Genomic DNA, 4361 nt, shown 5'->3' with positions numbered 1-4361 from the left:
AAAACTCACATTTATATAATTTAGAGAATAATTTCTCTTTTTGTAATATCTCTAAAATCTATTGCAAATGCTCTCGGTGTTCTTCTCGATTTCTTGAATATATGAAAATTTTATCTATAAGCACAATTACGAATTTATCTAAAAACAGACGACAAACTCTGTTTATTAAGTCCATAAATGCAACATGTGAATTTGTTAGACCAAACATCATTACCCGAACCTCGTAATGACTGTACTGGGTTTGAAAAGTGTTTTTTTGGAATATAAGACGCCCTCACTTTTAATTGGTGATATCCTGGTCTTAAATCAATTTTGGAAAAGAATGAAGCACCTTGGAGTTGATTAAATAGATCATCTATACATGGTAACGGATAACGATTATTTACTATAATCTTGTCTAGTTCTCATTAATCGATACACATATGCATATAGTTGTCTTTCTTTTTGACAAACAAGAAAGGTGCACCCCATAGCGACGAACTAAGATGCATAAAGCCTTGTTCCATCAATTCTAATAGTTGATTACGAAGTTCCTCCATTTCTGACAGTGTTGATCAATAAGGTGCTCGTGCTATAAGCATGATCCATGAACCAGATCAATAACAAACTCTACTTGCTCATCAGATGGTAATCCTGATAATTCTTTTGGAAAAACTTCCAGATATTCTCTCACTATTTCAACATCATTTATTTCTCATTTTTCTGTTACCAATTGTGACGTATAGGCAATGAATGTTGATATGTGCATATTTAGTCATGTATTTCATGCATTGTCTTTATATTTTATGCTATATTTATGCTTATAGAACAAAATGTACTTATTATGTTTAATATGTGTTAAATAGTGCAAAAGACATTCTCGTAAGCAATATGGAAGTTAGAAGTAGGAAAATGCGAGCTTAGGCAAAAAGAAGACACAAAAAGAATGTTATTGGACAACTTGAACACTCGTAAGTATTTTCCCCATATCTCATGACTCATAACTCCGATTGAAGAGATTCAAAATGATTTGAAAAACTAGAGAAAATCTCAGACAAATTTCATGTTTTGAGAAAATGTCGATTCCCAACTACCACGACGTGGTGACACCAGCATGACATGGTAAATCGAAACTTCACGATTGTTGATCTGACTTGGAGAATACGGGATTTCTATGAAGACCATGACGTGGTGCCGTTTACCATGACATGTAGGCTAGATTTTAGGAAACTATATATATCCATACTTTAGGTCGAATTTGAGAGATTGGCTGGAGATCTAAGCTAAGGTTTATGGCTAAAACCTTCAGGAAACTCTAGGGAGTGAAGAATTCGAATTGTATTCAAGTTTTGAGGAGATCTATAAGAAAACATCATCAATTCATTCAGTTTTCTAGACATTAATCATGTTTATTCTATCACAACTGGACTAACACACACACACTAGGCAGTGAACCTAATTGTGCAATAGTATAGTTGTGGTAAGACCAAGTGTCGAACACTAGGGTAACGGTGGTGAATTAATTTTGAGTTTTTGATTTTAGGACACATAACACAAAAGCAATAAGAAGAGTTTTATCAAATACTTTAAATACCACTTAACATCAAATATCGATAAACTGAATAAAAGACAAATTTTTATACATACTTTGGTCTAGATAAACTAGATCTCAAATTAATGGCTATTGTTGATACAATGGATATTTATTCATTATTCACCGATTCCTCATATGACTAGTATCATGGTTACAACTACTAATCCTTTGATTTCAACATAACTATTAATTCATTGATCAAGTGAACAAACAATCATGTAAATCAATATTTAGTTCGTATTAAGCAATATTTGATCTTATTTAACCCTAATGGTCATAGGAGTTAAATCATGCAGATAATGGGAATTCTACTAATGCACACACATTAAAGTTCTTTAATTTATTCCCTAATCCCAGGTTTTGGTCAAAACTCTAGTCATATCACCAATGGTCACTGGAAACTATGATTCAAATTAACACAACTAGATGGTCATCTAAACTCTATTAATTCAGCAATAAGGACAAAGTAACAATCTTTAACACATATGGATCTTCAATGAAACTTGAACAAATAAATTAAATAATAATAAATAATCCAAATACCAATTAAATTGTAAATTTAAAGATTCATTCAATCATAAAACACAAAGTAAAAGGTTTTAACACCCAAATTAGAAAGTAAACACATAATGGAATCACAGTGGAATGCTAATCACGGTCAAAACAACAAACCACATGATCTCTGACATGATACCGCTCGCTAATCCTTCATATCTTTGCTCATGTTAGCTTTGATGGGTTTTAGTCATAAGAACATCCTATGTGCTCATACAAACCCTAATGCTTGGATCTAGGTTTCTCTATTGTACATGCAATTTATCGAAGACTATAAACCCTACATCTAGCATATGATAATCGACATTAGCACAATAATGGGTGTAAGATATTACCTTGATTGTTATGTAGCAATAACAATCACAATTCCTTCTTGTAATGACTTTAGAAAGCTTAGAGTCACAAATGTCACTCCTCTAATGGTTCACAAACACCAAGAGCAAGAGGATGAAGAGGAGAAGAGAAGGAGGCTGCCCAAAACCGTCCAAAACCCTAGAAAGAAGCTTCATCACATTTTTAGGGCTTAAGGGTTCTATATATAGTGAGGCTATTAGGGTTATCTAATAAGGAAACTCTAATTTGGATGCTTAAGCCCTAAGCAAACCATGGAATCCTTTAATTAAAGGCCTTGGACAATTTCTTATGGGTTTCCCCATAGAATTCGTCCAACCTTATAATATAAGGTAATCCATAGCCCAACTGCAACTATCTTATAATTACAATTCCAGTCCTTTAAGTTTAATTAATCTCTTTTAGTCACAAACTTAATCTTATTAATTCTTGACTAATATTAATTAAACAATATGATTTCTCCTTTAATATATTATTCCCATAATATATTAATAAATCATATTTAATCATTTCTCTCCATAATTCATCCTATCAAGTTGCTTTGGTGAAGGCAACCCAAAAGGACCATGCACCATCGGGTAAAGTACATACCAAAATAGTTATGGACTTAGACACTAATCCAACAGTCTCCCACTTGGATAAGTCTAATAACTATTTTGCGTATGACTTCAGATCCTGATCTGCAATCGTAGCTTTCCAAAGCTGCTGTCAACTGTTATCCTATCAGATACGCATGTCCTTTAGATAAGGGATCATATATTCCTCCATTCTAGATATCATATAAGACATGATTTCAAATCATTCTTTTTGTACTATATCTCAATTTTTGATTTATGACGACTGACTAATTGAACAAATCAAATTAGCCCTAGCCTGGCTGAGCATTTACGTTTGTCATCACTAAATCATCGAGGGGGCCAAAGATATTGCTTTTATCCTACTTTGGATAAAAGGAACGGATAAACTTTGACTCAATGTTCGCTTGCACTCACTCACCGAATCACACACAACAATATGTTTTATAACACCAAGTTACTGGTGCGTTTACATATTGACAATGTGCAACCAACTCGCAAGATACAACTCACACATCTCGATTTCAAGAATATAAGATGTTATCATCTCACCAATCACTCGTGATAAAATCCATGAAGTGATCCAAGTGAGCGTGGGTTTAATCCAATGCTCAAATCATAATCATAAGCACTCATGAACGTTGCAACAAACATTTGCTTATGTCTAATACTCTTTTAGACATTCACACACCAATTCATGACAATCTTCATTCATACCTACTTCCAACATATGAACGACTGTGGCCCGTTCGAATAATTTGACTATTGTTAACCAATTAAATTATTCAGGAAGTCAAAACATGCAAAGTGAAACACAAGAATAATACTAATCCCATATGGCCTCAAACCGTTGAGTATAAATAAAAACACCTTTTTATTTATCACCATATCGATTACTCATTATTTGTTGTTTCGGGTAATCAACTTCTTACTTGAATTACAACACTTGTCCCATGCTCTCAGCATGCACACAATGTTTACCTATGGTTCTTACTTTTGTGAAATAGATCAAATGAACACATTTCCAATCATACTCATTTCACAACTCCTAATCTTTATTATAAGTGTAAGAATATCAAATTCTTGCCACTTATAGAATATGTTAGATTCTAATATTTTATGCAATGATCCTTTCGTAATGTCACTGCACTAAAGTCACAATGACTATTGCCAATGAACTTAGAAAGTCCTCTATCGGGGATTGTTGCAAGACAATTCCATAGATGTGATGTCTCTCACTCAAAGTACATTTCTTTGAACATCCATTTGCATAAAGTTTCTAATCTAGACATAGATTCTCAATATCT

The sequence above is a fragment of the Lactuca saligna genome, chromosome 4 (assembly GCF_052625555.1).
Source record: "Lactuca saligna cultivar CGN05327 chromosome 4, ASM5262555v1, whole genome shotgun sequence".
Taxonomy (NCBI): Eukaryota; Viridiplantae; Streptophyta; class Magnoliopsida; order Asterales; family Asteraceae; genus Lactuca; species Lactuca saligna.
Note: the sequence above shows the minus strand (reverse complement) of the source record.